The sequence below is a fragment of the Macrobrachium nipponense genome, chromosome 3, assembly GCF_015104395.2.
Source record: "Macrobrachium nipponense isolate FS-2020 chromosome 3, ASM1510439v2, whole genome shotgun sequence".
NCBI classification, from domain to species: Eukaryota; Metazoa; Arthropoda; class Malacostraca; order Decapoda; family Palaemonidae; genus Macrobrachium; species Macrobrachium nipponense.
In genome coordinates, this window is record NC_087202.1 from 9,234,794 (window position 1) to 9,252,894 (window position 18,101).

The 18,101-nt window shown below is 47.2% G+C and overlaps 1 long non-coding RNA gene across 1 annotated transcript in view; it reads left to right on the plus strand.

Moving 5' to 3' along the window:
- Window positions 1-8,213: 8,213 nt before the first annotated feature.
- Window positions 8,214-18,101, plus strand: part of LOC135222158 (uncharacterized) — a 64,114-nt gene continuing 54,226 nt past the window's right edge. The window contains exon 1 of the long non-coding RNA XR_010316179.1: window positions 8,214-8,255. This is a non-coding gene — a long non-coding RNA (uncharacterized LOC135222158). The remainder of the gene's footprint in view (window positions 8,256-18,101) is intronic.

The following is an 18,101-nucleotide window of genomic DNA, read 5'->3' on the forward strand; positions in this document are numbered from 1 at the left end:
CACGGCTGGTACCAGCGGCTCGACGCGCCGAGAGGACGCTGGCCGGTCTCGACGCGACAGAGAGCCTAGCAGGTCACCCGTCCGCCGCTCCCGATGGGACCGGGCGGAGACGGTGACCAGCGGCAGCTCGCCTGACGCTAGAGATCGGTCTTGACGTTTCTCAGCCGAGCCTATCGCCCCAGGCGAGCGGCAAGGCTAGCCTGCTGCTCGACCGTCACCGCGGGTTGACGATCAGCAGCAGCCCTCCACGCAGCTGGTCCTGCCAGCGAGCGAGGGTGGGAGCGTCAGGTCTGCTCTCCCATACCTTCAACCTCCTCGGGCTATACCGGGAGGAGCGAGTACCGAGGAGCGATCACGAGAGGTGCGCCGCTCGTGACCCGGCTATGACGCCCGTACGGCTCAGGCACGGTTTTAGGATAGCGACCAGAAACATACGCGCAAGTAGTTGGAGGCGACCATCAGGGGTCTGTCGCTGTTCCTCCTTCTGAAGGAGGAGTATCGCGGGACCTGCTCTTGCTGGAGGGACTGGACGGTCCTACTCCACAAGACGCAGTAACTCCCGAGATACAGAGGAACTTTGCAGAGGTCATTAAGCTGATTGCGTCTGCATAATGAACCTTGCGGAAGGATCGCCGCTACCACCGGCGAGCCCACGTCCCCGGCTCGAATCATTTTGGGGTCCCAAGAGGGAGCCCAAAATGATGGTGGGGTTACCGCGATCAGAGCTTGCAGACTCAGTCCTGGATCAGGTGGAGAATCTCGTCTCAGGACGGGAGGACTCGCTAAAGTCCGGACGGTCTTCTAAGCTGCTTCCTCCTCCTCTACAGCGGCAGAGGCGATTCTACGTGCCTTCGGAAGACCCGATACTGCCGAAACAGGTTAACCCCCCGGAGTTAGCGAGGCTGACTCCAGGTGTGTCCCTGCAGCAGCTCCTGTCGGAGAACCTATGGTTCTCGCAGCATGGAGGCACTTGCCCTGGAATCTACCGCTATGGCAGCATTCCAGGCAGTTTCCTGGTTGGATTTGTGGTCCCTCACAATATCCAAAGTAGCGGCCGGCTCCGGGAGTTCTGCTCTCGAAGACGACGCTTCTTTTAGGAGACTGTGCCAGTCTGGAGGAAGAGCGATCTCTTACCTCGCCCATCAGACTGCTAACCTGTGGGCCAACTTGGTTCTTCGACGTAGGGACGCAGTCCTTACCCGAGTGACCAAGGGGGCCGGGCGTGAGGCGGCACTCGGGCTTCGAAATGGACCTCTTAGGAGTTCCCCAGCTCTCTTTCTGGAGAGATGGTGGACGCTGCGGTGGAAACAAAGGCGGCGCACTGACGACAGTGACCGCTTAGTTCACCAGGCAGTCTCGAAGGTTACTGGGCAATCTCGAGCGACTGCGGCCAAACCAAAGAGCTTGGCTAGCGCTTCCACGGCGGCGAAGACGGTTTGCACCGTCCAAGCCCCGTGTGAAGACTCCTGCTGTTTCAACTTCTGCTAGAGGAGGCCGTAACCAGCCCTCCTCCCAGCCCTCCTTTCCCCGAGGAGGTGGTGGAAAGAAGTCGAAACGAGGAGGGAAACGCTAGGGACGGCGTTCCCCCTCACCTGCTGCCGGAAGTGGGGGGGTGCCTGGCGTGCCATTGGGCGACTTGGCAGCGCTACGGCGCGAGAACTGGATAGTAGACGTCCTTCGGGAGGGGTATCTACTACCCTTCGAGTCTCGGCCCCCCCTCATCTCCAAACCGGTCCATCTACAGACCTATGTCCGGGGATCAGCAAAGGACACGCTCTTCGACAGGAGATCAAGACCATGCTGGCGAAACGAGCTGTAGAAATCGTGGAGGACCAGTCACCGGGTGGCTTTTACAGCCGCCTCTTCCTAGTGGAGAAGGCATCGGGGGGATGGCGTCCGGTGATAGACCTCTCTCCCCTGAACCGCTTCGTTCGCACGACGCGGTTCACGATGGAGTCGGCACGCTCGGTGCTCGACTCGATCAGGGGGAACGATTTCATGCTTTCAGTGGACTTGAAGGACAGTATTTTCAAATACCCATCCATCAGTCTCCAGAAAGTACCTACACCGCCTTCATCTTCGGACGCCGGGACGGTGTACCAATTCAGGGCACTTTGTTTCGGTCTCTCAACCGCCCCCACAGGTGTTCACGCGAGTGTTCACTCTGGTGTCAGCTTGGGCCCATTCGCACGGGATACGTCTTCTGAGGTATCTCGACGATTGGCTAGTCCTGGCGAGCTCCCGCTCGCAGTTGCTACAGGACAGAGATCGACTCCTCAAAAAAGTTTTGTCGGCGATCTGGGGATCGTGATAAACTACGAGAAGTCCGATCTCGAACCCAAGAAGAAGATGAAGTACCTGGGTATGCTGATAGACACGGTAGCAGGGCAGGTCTTTCCCGCCAGAACGTTGCGTATCAGCAAATTTCATGGGAGGCAGCCCAGCCGGTTCCTGTCTCGGCAGGAACAGGCAGCACAGCAATGGCAAGTCGTGATTGGCCATCTGTCGTCACTCGAGAAGTTAGTCCCTCACGGGCGTCTTCACCTGCGGTCTCTCCAGTGGAGGCTAAGGGAGAGTTGGTCTCAGGCCAAGGATCCTCCTTACTTTCCCGTGGCTATCACGGACAAGGTGAGGCAGGACCTAGCCTGGTGGTGGCTCGACGACAAGAAAACCTCTTAAGAGGAGTGCCCATACACCACTCCCCACCCCCCCCGGAGATGCTTCTGTTCTCAGACGCATCGACCGAGGGATGGGGCGCACACCTGGAGGAGTTGCTGATGCAGGTGTGTGGGACCACACGAAAAAGCACCTTCACATCAATGTCCTGGAACTCAAGGCGGCGTTCAAACGCTCGCGAGAGTTTCAGGACCGCTTGGTGGGACCACTCCAGTGGTGTTGATGTGCGACAACACCACAGTAGTGGCATATGTCAACAAGCAGGGGGGGCTAGCGTCTCTCTTCCGCTCCATCAGTTGACGGTGCAGGTGCACGAGTGGGCCACGGCTCACTCGATAGATGCTGGTCAGCTCGCTACATTCCAGGCAAGAGGAATTGTAGTAGCAGACAAGCTCAGCCGTCGGGATCAGGTGATAGGGACCGAATGGTCTCTACACCAAGACGTGGCGGAAAGGCTCTTCCACCTGCCGGGGCGACCGGTCGTAGACCTGTTCGCCACCCGGCACAACAGAAAACTTCAGGTTTTCTTTTCAGCCGTGCCGGACCCATGGGCAGCTGCAGAGGACGCTCTCCAACACCCCTGGGACAACCTCTTCGCCTACGCCTTTCCTCCCTTCTGTCTGATTCGGAAAGTGATCAGTCGAGCGCTGGTCACTCCCAATCTCAGAATGATCCTGGTGGCTCCCAAACGGCCTCAAGCCGTTTGGTATCCGGACCTGCTGGCTCTTCTTGCGGACGCACCGAGAGAGCTACCCAATTCTTGGCACAACCTTCTAGCCCAGCCACACGTAGTAACGGTACCACCAAGCAGTCCCAGTCCCTTCAACTTCACAGCTGGCTGTTATCCACCATCTCTTGCGAACGAGAGGCTTTTCTCGTAGCGCAGCAACAGAGATGGCTGGACACGTCCGACAGTCCTCTGCAGCTGTGTACCAGGGGAAGTGGGCCGTCTTCTGTGGTTGGTGTCGTAGACAGGGTCTGTCTCCTCTCAGAGCCACTCTTCAGCAGGTAGCGGATTTCCTCGTGTTTCTTCGCCGAGAGAAGCTCCTCTCAGTACCCACAGTTAAAGGATATAGAGCAGCACTGGCGCTCGTCCTAAAACTGAGGGACTGGACATCTCGAACTCGTTCGAGATTTCCTTGCTAATGAGGAGCTTCGAAAGGTCTTGCCCACCCAGGGAACTCAGGCCCCCTGCGGTGGGATGTGACTCTCGCCTTAGGAGTTTGACTCGAAGACCCTTCGAGCCACTCCGAGAGTCGTCAGACAGGGATCTGACCCTCAAGACCCTCTTCTTGCTGGCCCTGGCATCGGCGAAGAGAGTAGGGGAACTACATGGTCTTTCTTATGATGTGGGGATCTGTGACGCTCGATTTCGTCCCGAACTTCGTAGCCAAGACTCAGAATCCGTCGATCCCTGACGACAGGTTCGAGTCTTTCACGATCCCCTCCCTTCTGGACTTCACCGATAACGATGCGGATGAGATGCTGCTTTGTCCTGTGAGGGCGCTACGGCGCTATCTGAAGAGAACTCGACACCTCAGGCCTGAGTGTCGACGCCTCTTCGTTAGCACTGGGGTTACCAAGAAAGAAGTTTCCAAGGAACAAAGAAACACGCTTCTTTCTGGCTACGTGAGGTGATCAGGAGAGCGTACGAGGCTGATGGTAGCGACGACATCCGTACGCTCCGACTGAAAGCCCACGAAGTCAGAGGTATCGGACCCTCCTTAGCGTTCCGTAAGAACTTCTCCGTGGCGCAGGTCCTGAAGGCAGGTGTCTGGGCCAACCAGACCACCTTCACGTCCTTCTACCTTCGGGATATTGCCCACAAGTCCTTGGATACTTTTTTCCTTGGGACCTGTGGTGGCTGCTCAACACGTTGTGTAAGCTTACCCAGCACCCGAGCAGGCAGAACAGCATCGATTCCTGGTATGACTGGGAGAATGAATGTGCGAATGAGAGAGTGACTGGCTTCTCTTCACCATCTTTCTCTACCTCTACCTGTGGGCAGAGGGATACGGTCGTTACCACGCTGGAAGGGAGTCAGATGCAGGTAAGCTACTCAACCGAGCTCCATCCTATCTCTTTAACTAGAGATAGGAGTGTATATCCACCACTTTCTCCAACAAGGGGGAGAAAGTGGATGCCTACATGAGACAAACCCATTGCTTTATATTTGCTCATGTAAAGGAAAAAGTTCTTACAATGCTGGTACGAAGAGATACGCTTGCCTCCTCTCTTAGTACTCGGCCCAGAGGTCTGACCATTGATCCTGCGGTGCACACCCCGATCAATCGGACAGGAGGCTTGGATCCCGCCTCCCTCTTCTTTACGACCAGGGAGGCATTCCAGGATGGACGAACACCAGTCTGTTCATCAAAAGACTCAGATTCCTCCCACCAAGAAGTGAGTCTTCCTATTGTTAAAGGACCGATGGTTTGTATTACGTATCGGCAACAAATGACAATTTGTCGAAAATTGCATTTTTTCCTAACTATACAAACCTGAGGTCCTTTTCCATATAGTCCCTCCTCATGCCACCCCTCACTCTGCGTATTTTGCATGGGCCAAAAGCAAAAGTGATTTGTTTACCTCCCAGTCGCGCGGCGCGCGACGATCGGACAAGCAGTTAACTACCGTTCTCCCCTTGTTCGAAGCTTACGACCATTCCAGCTGCCGCTAGCTACTTCCTTATGTTAAAGGACCCTCAGGTTTTGTATAGTTAGGAAAAATGCAATTTTCGACAAATTGTCATTTTGGAAGTCTTTTCCAAGACAGTCTGAATATTCTATCAGCATCTATTATAATGGACCTTAACAACCTCTCCACTCTGAGTCTGTCTGCGTGCAGACTGACCAGAAGTGGACATGAATGAGAGGATTTTTCAAGGTAAATGACAATAGTCATGGACAAGATAGAGAATTGCTGCAGATCGTGCTAGAGGGAATGAGGAAACTGTCCTCATTCCGATACCTCTGTGAACCACATAGCGGTTTTTTCTTCCCTTTCAGAGGGAAGAATCACCTTTGTATATATCTGCTATCAAAGAACGCAGTAAAAGGCTATACTCTGTCTCTATAAAGGATTGGAGATAGCAGAGGATTAAGATCTTCGGGATCTTATACGATACCTCAATATGACAAGAGTAGGATATCATGTACTTCTAATGGGATCTTTTTTGTGGCCACAGATTCTATGTTCCAACAAGAAGTGGAACTGCTCCTCATCAAACTTCTTTGAGAAATTTTTATGAGGGAATTCTTTGTTTCTCTTGGTCCCAAACGATCAAGAAGACAAGTGAATTTTTTGAGCATTGGAATCTCGCATCAGATTCATATGATTAGGCAATGGGTTCTTGCCAGCATAGTATGTCTGGAAAAAGAACTAAAACCCCCTATTCCTGATTCAGTGTTTTCAGATAGAGGTTTCGTTGTCCAGGCAGGGTACTTACGTTTTCATCTACAGTAGAATGGTTAAAACGTTTGCCTACAGAGTCTTTGGAATGCGATGACGGCTCGAAAATGCTTACCAGAAGGTGTTCAGAGGGATACAATAAAGAGCTAGAAATCAGGAGTACTCCCAATTTCAGCTCGGAGTCTCCTTCGACTTCCAAGCTTCTTCCCTTCCTTCGGACAAGATAGGAAGATTCTGCAACGAGAAGCCCCTTCAACAGGTAAGAGATCTCGTGAGCAAGGGAAGTACTCAAGAAGGATCCTCCTCAGAGGAAGACACTTATCTCTCATACTGTTAGATATCCTATCGTATACTGGATGTAGCTGACTACAATCACCTCCCCTTGCCGGAGAGGCCAAAGCTCAAAGTGGAAGAATTTCTTCCACCCTTCTCCAGTCTTGTGATTTACTATTGTGGATGTTCAGGACTTTCGGACAATGTAGCGCCAACCAGGAGCCTTATGCTAAAACAGGCGTAAAAAACGCCAGAGGCAGACAGCCCCAAGAACACTGTCATTGTCTGATGAGGAGAAAGACTGGGCCTACAACCTGACACAGATGCGCTAGATGCGAACATATAGGACAGATAAGAGTGTCCGATGTGGACATTGCCAGACATCCTCGAGACTCTACCAAGCTCGAAGCTCCGGCAAGTGGGGAGGAGCCAACCAGCCTCTGCCAGGCAGGCGCGAGGTGCCAGGCAGGAGCGAGGCGCAGGCAGGCAGGCGCGAGGTACCAGCCAGCCGCGAAGCTCCAGGCAGGTGCAAGGCTCCAGCCAGGCGCGAGGCGCCAGGCAGGCACAAAGCGCCAACCTGGCGCGAGACGCCAGCCAGGCGCGAGGAGCCAGCCAGGCGCGAGGCGCCAGCCAGGCTCAAGCCAGGCTCTAGGCGCAAATCTCCAGCTAAGGCGCGAGGCGTCAACCAGATGCGAGGCGCCAGTCAAGCGAAAGGTACCAGACAAGCGCTAGGCTCCAACCAAGAGCGAAGCACCAGCCAGGCGCGAGGTTCCTGCAGGCTTCAGGCTTCAGACAGGAGAGATCCATTTCAAGAAAGCCCTGGTCTTCTTTGAAACATGGAGATCTCCTAAGCACTTCATAAGTGACTTGATTCCTTCAAACAGCTGAGAATTAAAAGCGCAGGAAGTGCGTGCTTTGCAAATTCTTGTTCTTTACATAACAATATGTCATATAAGACATATTAGCTGTGTTGTACGGTAGAGGCAACTCTGTGTTGACTTCTCATTACACAAAGGATGTCAAGTTAACCTACGAGAGATCCTTCTCTTTTGGTTTATACGTTTCTGCGGATACGTTACTGGGATAAGGAGCCGACACTGATCCTTAACTTTGAGTTAAAGTTATTTAACTTAGTGAAATTATTGGTTTTTTTGAAAGGAGTGTGGGGATAACTCTTTTCAATTTGAGCACGAACCCTCGTGTTAGGATCAGGTGATCGGGATCGGTGTTGCGCTCCTTCATAAGGTGTATTGTCATAGAAGTGGTCCAGTACCCATTGACAAAGTCCTTTTCAGGCTCTGCCGAGTAAGCGGTTCATACCCCATTGGCAGACCCACAAGAACTCTTAGCCATAGATCACAATATCTCGCTAAAAGTCTTGAGGTGATGCAGACTACCGGGCAACAGCCACGAAGTATTCCACCTATCAGATAGGAACCAAGGTTTATTTATACCTACAACATATGTTGTTTACCTGTCTATTCCATGTTAGCTGTCTCTTACCCTCCACCAAAGGGTGTCAATCACCTATGTATATATCTGACAGGTAAGTTGATTGTATGAAAATGATATTGTTATAATACAATAAAGTTTCATTCATACTTACCTGGCAGATATATACGATTAATGGCCCACCCAGCCTCCCTGCAGGAGACAGGTGGAAGAGAGAAAATATGAATAGAAAACGGGAATGGTTCCTAATCCTGCCACCCAGGGCAGGACAGTAGATCACCTGACCTACCTGCAGCGTGTGCCGCGAAATTTGAATTTCTGTCGGGACGACGGAGTCTTACTTATGTATATATCTGCCAGGTTAAGTATGTATGAAACTTTATTGTATTATAACAATATCATTTCTCTGAAGTACTTGAGATGGGTACCTAAGGCCTCTCTAAGTAAGTGTACTTTTGAATTATTTTATTGACTAAGAACTATCTTAAACAACACACTAGGCATTTTATATACAATTTTATTTGAGCCATTCATTTTTGATTTCTCAGTTTCATATTGTTAAAAAACACTAGATCCTAAGACTTCTGCTTAGTTTGTATGCATACCTGATGCATGATTGTTAATGAGTATGTTTGAATTACACGAGCAATGCTTTTACCAACAAGAGTAATATCCAGTTTTGAGGGCAGAAACTCATTGTTCTGTCGTATAGAGAGTATAGTTTATTATTCATTAAGAAAGTTAAGAATTACCTGCTCTCTGACTATTTTTCAACATGACCATTAGTTGATTTCAGTCAGTCTCACTCCATTATTATAATCACAGAACAAGTCTTGGAGCTTTGCATGTTAGCATTTTATTATTTTGTTTCAGACTTTACAAAATAAGATTGAGAGCAGAAGTTCTCCACAGAAAGTACCTTGTATTCAGCCTGATGTCTGGCCAGTATTGTAGGAAATAAACACAGTATTTCTCTATGCGGTTTGTTAGGTAGACACTGCTAGTATAGCTAGTTGTTTTAACTTTTGCTAATAGAATAAGGAAAACTTTATACCAGCTAAGATTATTTCAAGGTAAAACATAATAAAGAATCATTCATTAGGAAAAAAATGTTAGAGCTTTAATGTAATTTGCTAAGAATGTTACCACAGACTACAACAGCAAGAAAGGAGATCACATCAGTTACAGTGGAAGAGGAATATGTTAAAAGCTGAAATGGAAAAGAATAGGATAAATAAATAAGCCTATATGTGCAGAGATATTTTGGAAGAAAGAAATACTTGAAAAAGAAGCAGCTCGTCTGCCTCTCTTGAAGTGACAAGCACCAGAAACTAAGGTATTGCCAGTTTGTTTGAGTCAGTATGACAGCATGACACCTCAACCAGTTAAGTTTGCAGATAGTAGCTCGTTACAGTGGAAGTTGCCAGTGAAATTAAACTCATGGAAGATGGAAAACAGGGCATTTTTAAGAGAAAGGAAATACTAGTTACTTTTGAGTAATCCTCGGTAGAAGGTGATGATTCTAAGATGCAGATAACATCCTGATAACATTTTACCCTTGGCAGGGCATATATCAAAAGCATGCAATATTAATGCCATCCTCTATCTTGGTGTAATCAACTTTTCAAATGATATGTACCTTCCTGACTGCATTTGATGATGTATCTCTTAAGTGCCTGAAATAAGCTTGGCAATCAGCTTTGCCAAATGTTCAGAATTGTTCATGTGCATAAAGCAACATTTTATATAAGCAGTGAAGTTTGTGGTAGTAAAAGGGTTCAAGATTGACCAAAATATGTTGCTATTTCCAGCGTTCATTTGTGTACACCACCACTTGCTCTGCTTTTGGATCTACTAAGGCTCTGCCACTTCATTTTACATAATATGGAGCAAGTACATAATCATCAGTAGAGTACAGTGGGAGCACACTGTACCATTTCCTATACAAAACCAACAATCATGGTTCTATTATAAGAGCTGATATAACAAATACCAAATAGTCGGCATTAAATATTCAGTGAATTATATTTTAAAGGAATAGATGATGCAAAAATATGTTCAGAAATAATTATGTGCAATATAGTACACTCATCTCCTGTGAACAGCAACCATATGCAGATGCATATTTGTAAGAGAGACTGTTCCCGCAAACACAAGGTTCAGGTTACCACATTAACTTGTCATGTAGATCTAGATACGTACACCACTAGACCTAATTTAAGAGGTGTGAAACAGTTTATAGTTCAATAAAAAGAACACCTGAAGGTGAAGAGTGCAGTTCACTTGGTCATGCATGCTATAATTAAAGTTATGTCCTTTTTTAATGTCAATAAAAATTTCTTGTGATACTTTGTTTCAAAAAGCTAATTTACACTTGTAAAGTGCTCTTTATTATTTTCAGCTTGTTTACTTTGTTGTTTATTATTTCAGTATGTATTTTTAGTTTTTGTGGGTATGTATTTTCATTTCTACCAGAGCATGCGTTCAGTCACTCATGTGCTCACTTCCATTTGCAGGTCAACAGTTCCCTTAGAGGAAGAAGATCGAGAGGGAGACAGAAAATTGGAGGGCGAGATAAAGTGAAGGAAGATATGGAGAGAAGAGGTTTTGTGGATGATGATGTCTTTGATAGAAGGCAGTGGAGAAGGCGCATCAGGCAACCTACCCCATAATGTAGGGATAACAGTGGGAAAGAAGGAGAAGAGTTTACTTCCAGAAGCAGCCGAATTTATGTACAACCATAGACATACTACCAGACACCTACCCAACAATCTGCAATCCTTTGAGAAGATGAACAACTTTTGGTGAGCAGTGCGGTCCTGACTTAGTCCTGACATAAACAAAAGCCCCTGGTTAATTTGACTCACTAGGTTTTAGTTACGTAGGTACCAGTGGATTTGTCCTTTATTTTATTTCAGTTTGGTTGTGATAGACTGAACGAATGTTCGTTATAAGAAAAGACAAGACACCAGTTATTGACAAACCCACCATACAGAGTAATACAGAGAAAGGTTTAAAGAGATAGTTAGATAAAAAAGATGAATGGAAGATTGTTTAGTAGTGTCTTGGTTTACGTCTACAGCAAGGACGTAACCCGATTTTGTCTGTAAGTCAGAATTTAATAAGACATTTTGACAGGAATCAGTGAAAATTAAAAAAATAAAATACTTAAAACAATTCCTGAGCACATAGTGCGTACATATAGTTCAAGGGTAAATATTATCCATGCATTTACTGTACAATAAATAAAAAGAAACAATTCCTTACCTTTACCCCTGTGGTTGGCTTGCATACTGGGCATTGCAGAGGGCGTTGAGACAGGTTTGACTAGGCTATTGGGTGAAGGAAAATGCTGGAGATACTGGGGCAGGTGAGTCTAGAGAGGCAGAACTTTAAGAAGGTACTGGAGATACTGAGGCAGGTGAACCTAGTTCTGCAGATACACCAGTGTAGGTTTCAGCTTGAAATCACCAGCAGCATAAGCCCCAAGAAGCAAAGTCAATCTCTCCTAGCTGAGTTCATGGCCTGGTGCTGTCTTTTCTTTGGCAATGTATGCATGGGTAGGCATCCATTTCCTGAACAAACCTGTCTCATCTCCATTAACCCTTAAGGGCCGGGCTGAAAAAAAAAACATTTGCAGCACCCCAGGCTGGGGAAACTTCAAGGTCATCCAGTTCAAGAAAAAACACATAAAAGGCTCATTAATGGAAAAGGAAGATATACAAATGCACATGTAAGAAAAAAATTCCAAAAAAATTCTCTGTACCTTCCACGATAAGTTGAAAAAGACTATTTACAACACCATGTGGGGCCTCTTTTACAAGACAATCATAAATTTTACCAAATTATAACATGTTTTCTAATAAATTATTTTATTATTTTATTTTTCTAAAATTAGAATTACAGCTCACACAACTTCAAAACAGATAACTAAAATCAGTAACAAATTCTGAGTATATATTCCTAGTAAATATTTACACAAATTTACTGAGATTGAACATGTTGTAACATTTTTGGATTATACCTGTTTTTTTAATATTTCTTTGCACTTTTCTTTGCAAAAGTACTGTTATAAGTGATATAGTACTATCATAAAAGATAACTAAACCCAACAGCAACCCTTGAGTGTATTTATGACCAAATAAATAAACAAGTTGTCATGGGAGGAAAGAAGAAACACAATATGCCCCTTGAAGTCAAGACCACAACTAACATATGAGTATCAGCATCCATCTAATAGCCAGAAAGCCTGATCCACAGTATTGTAGTGTAGGTTGTATAAGACTTGGCAATGAGCAGGTGGCATTAAATACCTGAAGTCATTCTCTCTATCTCTCTCATAGGGCTCAGCTGAAGATTCTCTTCTTGAACAAGAAGTGAAATTTGGAGCAAGGTAATGTCTTAAGATATTTAGATGGGTAGGTGGGAGACATTTGTGAAAATTCCTGTAAGCTATAGTAAAAAAATATGCTGTTATGTAGTATAATTGCAATTTAGATATTTTGGTGCCTGTTTGAATCTGAACAACTTTTGCGTAGAATTTGAGAGAATGGTACTAAATGTTTCAGTCTTTTTCAGGTTAATAGCATCTGTATAAAGTTGAAAATCTACCCATAGATGAATTGTCTGCCAGAAATCATAACATCCCTTATACCTGCTGGTATTATCAGGCCAGCTTTGTCTAACAGACGACATCAAGCTTTGTCTGATCTGTCGCTGACTCTTCCTTCATGCTAAGATTTTGTTTTGAGGGAATTTTATTATGACTTCTGCACCTATGCAGCCTATTCTGGGGGGGTTATATTTATATGTACAGATGATATGTATCAGGTCTGAATATTCGTCAGTTTTTAGATAATATTTTCAAAGATACCTTTGTGTCTATGAGATGGCAGTCCACTGGAAAGTTTCTTGGGAAATAATCATTTTCATACAATCAACTTACCTGTCAGATATATCATAGCTAAGACTCCGTCGTCCCCGACAGAAATTCAAATTTCGCGTCACTCGCTACAGGTAGGTCAGGTGATCTACCGGCCTGACTGGGCGGCAGGACTAGGAACCATCCCCGTTTCTATCATATTTTCTCTGTCGCCGGTGGTATCAACATTGTTGCTATTACCTCCTGACTTTAGATTCTTATTTCATCCTTTGATCATCGTTTATCGGCTTTTTGGTGACGTATCTGGATCGTGTTTTTGGCATTCGCTACTGTGGACTGTTTTTGGACTTGCTTTTTGGATTTTTCTCAGTATGTTCTGATTCAAATGTGAGTGTGAGAATGTGTGAATGTAGGCTGCAGGATGAGGATACCGAAAGCTTCGGTTGATCCTACACTGTATGTCGTAAATGTAGGGGGTTTCAGTGTTCTGCTACTAATACTTGTCATGAATGCGAGGGATTAAATGCAGAAGAATGGAAGACTTTAACTTCTTATTTGAAGAAGTTAGAGAGGGATAGGGTTAGACGTCTGAAAGGTGTGACTTACAAGGCCTATTGAGCCTTTTATTGATACTTTTTCTAATCCTAATGATTTAGATTCTCCCTATGTGTCTAATTCACAAAGTTTACTTTCGGAATCGGCCTCGGAAATCGCCGATCTGAAAGCTACTATTCGAGACATGAAGTCCAAAATGGCGGACTTACAAGGTAAGGCTAGTGAAAAAGTGAGCATTACAGTGAAGTGAGTTCTCACCAGTGTTGTGGAGGGGGCGTTTGATTGTCCCTGCGACGCTCCCAGGCCTAGACCTCTTCCAAGCTCCCATGCCCAGAGGAGAAGAAAGTCGAAAGCCTTAAGGACGGTTGGGAATCCCCAACGGTCAGACGTCCCTTCAGCAAGCTCTTGTTTCGTGGCAGGCTGCTCAAGGCGCTTTAGAAAAAGCGTCCTTCGTGAGTGTTTCTCATCCTCTCCCTCTCCCTCACCTAAACGAGGGTGGAAGGAGTCGGATTTATCGAGGCCTCTGAAACGGCATTTGAAAGAGCCCGAATTTGATTCGAGCCCAGAGCGTTTCTCAGATGACGCTCCCTCTTCTATTAAGAAGGCGAAGGTGGCGTCAGCGTCACCCGACGAGGACGCAGAAGAACCCTTTCCTACTTCTCCCCCGATTGATGACGAAAGGCGTCATGCAGTTGACGTGGGAGAAGCTTCAAGGAAGATTATCATGGCAGTACAAGAACAACTGGCCTCTTTGGTGGGAGTGTTAGCGCCTCGTAGGAAGGACGTTGCGCTTCCAATCAAGAAGTCTCGTCCTCTCTCCCCTGCTAAGCGAGAGGCGTCATGCAAACGTGAAGCTTCTAAACTATCGCAGAAGCTTTGGGTTCGAGAGCGAGATCGGGAGCTTACGGAAGACACGTAACGCCAGAGAGACGTGAGACGTCTTTTAGGCATGAAGCGTCTTTGAAAGCTGATTGTAGACGCGAGGCTCCAACCAATATTTTGGCGCCAGTTAGGACGCCTTTTGAGAGCGGAGCGTCTTTTTCCAGGCGCTGAGGCGTCATCCCGGACGTCAGCAGCCACGTAAGCGGGAGGCGTCAGCCAGGACGCTTGGCGGACGAGAAGCGTCTTCCAAGCGGGAAGCGTCATCCATTTATGGAGAGAAGCCTGAGCTTTTGGCGCCTTCCAGGGCTATTAAAGCGGGGAAGAGGAAGGAATATCATTCCCTTAGCCCCTCTCCTATTAGGAGTTTGTCTCCTCCAGAGGAAGGACGTACGGAGAAGGACTGTCGAACTATAAAGTTTTGACTGCCTTGCTTCTAGAGGAGTATGGAGACGACTTTGACTCCTGCCGCTCCTCCTTCTCCGCGCTCTCTTTTTTCGAGTGCTAAGACGAAGAAGTCTTCGTCTTTCTCAGAATGAAGCCCGCCATTTCAATGAAGAGGGCTCTTCAGTCCTTAGACTCTTGGATGAGTCTAAGAAGGAGTTAGTCAGAACGGTCTTCTGCATGCCTCCAGCGAGACTAGCTGGTAAAAGAGGCATTTGGTATCAGACGGGAGAGAATATGGGTATTGCTCTTCCGTTCTACGTCAGAAGCGGACTTTTCGACCTTAGTTGACGCTTCACGTAGACAAGGTCTGAACTCGGCACGTATTACTTGGGGCATTTCTGAACTGGACTATCTCCTCAAGGGACTCTTTCATGTATTAGAATTTTTCAACTTCTTAGATTGGTCCCTTGGGGTGATGTCAAGAAAGCCCATGATTCTGAGGAATCGAACCAGAAGTCCTTTTGTGCATTTTGTACTTGTATAGACAAAGCGGTTCAGGATGGCTCGTTTGAGATCTCCTCTTTGTTTGGAGCAGGTCTTCTAAAAAAGAGGACAGTATATAGTGCCTTTTTAACCAAGGCAGTCTCCCACGCTCAGAGGGCCAGCGCTGCTGTATTCGCCTTTGTCCCTGACTTTTTGTTCCCTTCTCAGTTGGTGAAGGACATTTCTCGTTCATTAACTGAGAAGGCGACTCAGGACCTTCTGACGCAGTCAGCAAGGAAGAAGAAGCCTGCTTCTACACCTGACAAGAAAGGACCGAGTACATCGGTTCAGCCCTTTCGAGGTGGCCCTACCTCCAGACCTCCCGCAAGAAGGAAGGCTCCTGAGAAGAGAGGTAGGTCTGCCTTTCGTCCCTTTAAAAAGGGAAAGTGATGCTTCTCTCCTCCAAGCACCAGTAGGTGCCAGGCTCCTGGGATTTGTGGAGGCCTGGGACACTTATAAACGCAGACGCGTATCGTTGTCTGTAATAAGGAAGGGATAGCGTATCCTTTCCTGAAACACTCCTCTCCTAAACGTCAATACCACGGGAACTAACAGCCAAGTACAAGGATCCTGTGCTGAGGAGGGATACTCTTCGATCGATGGTGGAACAATGTGGGACAAGAAGAGCGATAGAACTAGTACTGGATCAAAACTCCCTGGGGGTTTTTTTTACAATCGCCTTTTTTCTGGTTGCGAAAAGGCCTCGGGAGGCTGGAGACCAAGTACTAGACGTCAGCTCTCTGAAACAAATTTTGTTCGGAAGGAGAAGTTCTCGATGGAGACTTCTGCCTCAGTCCTTGCGTCATTGCGACAAGGAGATTGGATGTGTCTCTAGATCTCCAGGACGCCTATTTTCACGTCCCGATCCACCCTTCATCAAAGAAGTACCTCCGTTTCATGACGGGGGAAGGATCTTTCAGTTCAGAGCTTTGTGTTTCGGCCTGTCCACAGCTCCTCAGGTCTTCACAAGCCTGATGAAAAATGTGGCGAGGTTTCTTCACCTCAAAGGAGTAAATATCTCTCTGTATCTGGACGACTGGCTCATCAGGGCCAGATCAGAGAGACAGTGCTTGGAGGACCTGACGTTAACTTTAGATCTGATCAAAGCGTTGGGATTGCTCGTGAACCTCGAGAAGTCGCAGCTGACCCCCAGACAGAACTTAGTCTATCTGGGGATTCAGATGGATTCTCGGGGTTTTCGAGTATTTCCTTCGCAAGAGAGAATCGCAAAAGGTTTGCAGATATTCTCTCGTCTTCTTAAGGAAGGAACAGACGTCGGCGAGGGAATGGTTGAGCCTTCTAGGGACGCTTTCCTCGCTCGAACAGTTCTTCCCGCTAGGAAGACTTCATTTACGTCCGCTTCAATTCTTCCTCAAGAAGTCTTGGAGTTTGGAAACTGGACAACTTTCGGACGCCTTTCCCATTCCAGTGGAGATAAGACCGCACCTGGAATGGTGGTTGCCCCCTCTGAAAGAGAACAAAGGGATCTCTCTAAGAACCCGAGAACCCAGACCTAGTGTTGTACTCGTCCGACGCGTCGGAGAAAGGTGGGGAGCAACATTAGGCTCGAAGGAGGTGTCAGGCACCTGGGAACCAGCGCAGGTGTCTTGGCACATAACTGCAAAGAGCTCTTTGCCGTGCATCTGGCTTTGAAGAGTCTAGAACCTATGGTGTCGAACAAAGTAGTGCAAGTAAACGTGGACAACACCACCGCACTTGCCTACATTCGAAAACAAGGAGGGACTCACTCCTCGTTCCTTTTACGAGCTGACAGAGACCTTTGGCTTTGGACGTCTCACAGGAACATCTCCTTCTGACAAGGTTCGTTCAGGGAGTAAAGAATGTGAGGGCGGACAGACTCAGCAGGAGGAACCAGGTCCTTCATACAGAGTGGACCCTACACGAGGAGGTGTGTCAAGATCTCTGGTCGCTGTGGGGGACACCTCATGTGGATCTCTTCGCCACATTCATCTCCAAAAGGCTGGCAGTCTTTTGCTCGGTCGTGGAAGACCCAAGAGCCTCTTATGGTGGACGCCTTCCTGCTAGATTGGTCTCGCGTAGACGTCTATGCTTTTCCTCCATTCAAAATCCTGGGACTAGTACTAAAAAAGTTTGTGGCGTCAAAGGAGACGAGGGATGACATGATAGCCCCCTTTTGGCCGCCCAAGATTGGTTCACGGAGGTGGTAGAGTGGATCGTAGACTTTCCCAGATCCCTACCAAGAAGGATGGATCTTCTCAGACAGCCACACTTCAAGAGGTATCATCAAAAACCTCCCCGCTCTCGCTCTGACTGCCTTTCGACTATCGAAAGACTCGTCAGAGCGAGAGGGTTTTCTCGCGGAAGTTGCAAGCGCGATCGCGAGAGCACGCAGAACCTCCACTACGAAAGTATATCAGTCGAAGTGGGAGTTTTTAGAAGGTGGTGTAGAACTAACGAGTTGTCCTCCTCCACTACTTCTATAGCGAAATTGCTGATTTCCTTCTATTCCTGAGAGAGCAATCTCATCTAGCTGTATCCACAATAAAGGGATACAGAAGTATGCTCTCGGCAGTCTTCAGGAATAGAGGATTAGATCTGGCAGATAATAAAGATCTCCACGATCTCGTAAGGTCCTTTGAGACTTCAAAGTCGAAGGAACCGGTCCTTCCGAACTGGAACCTAGACGTGGTTCTCAAGTTTCTTTCATCTGAAAGATTCGAACCTCCTCATCTGGCTTCGTTTTCGAGACATCACCAGAAAAATGCCTATTCCTATTATCTTTAGCTACGGCAAAGAGAGTTAGTGAATTACATGCTCTGCAGGATAAAGTAGTTTCAAGGGAGACTCAGCTATTTGCTGTTTAAGACCCTGTTTTTAGCTAAGAATGAGAATCCCTCGAATCCCTGGCCTAAGTCATTCGAAGTCAAAGGCATATCGAGTCTCGTAGGAAGAGAAGCAGAAAGATCTCTATGCCCTGTAAGAGCTCTAAAGTTCACATTCAGAGAAAGCATCAGATGGGAGGCTCTAGACAAGGTCTTTGGTGCGCGGTAAAAAGACCCAA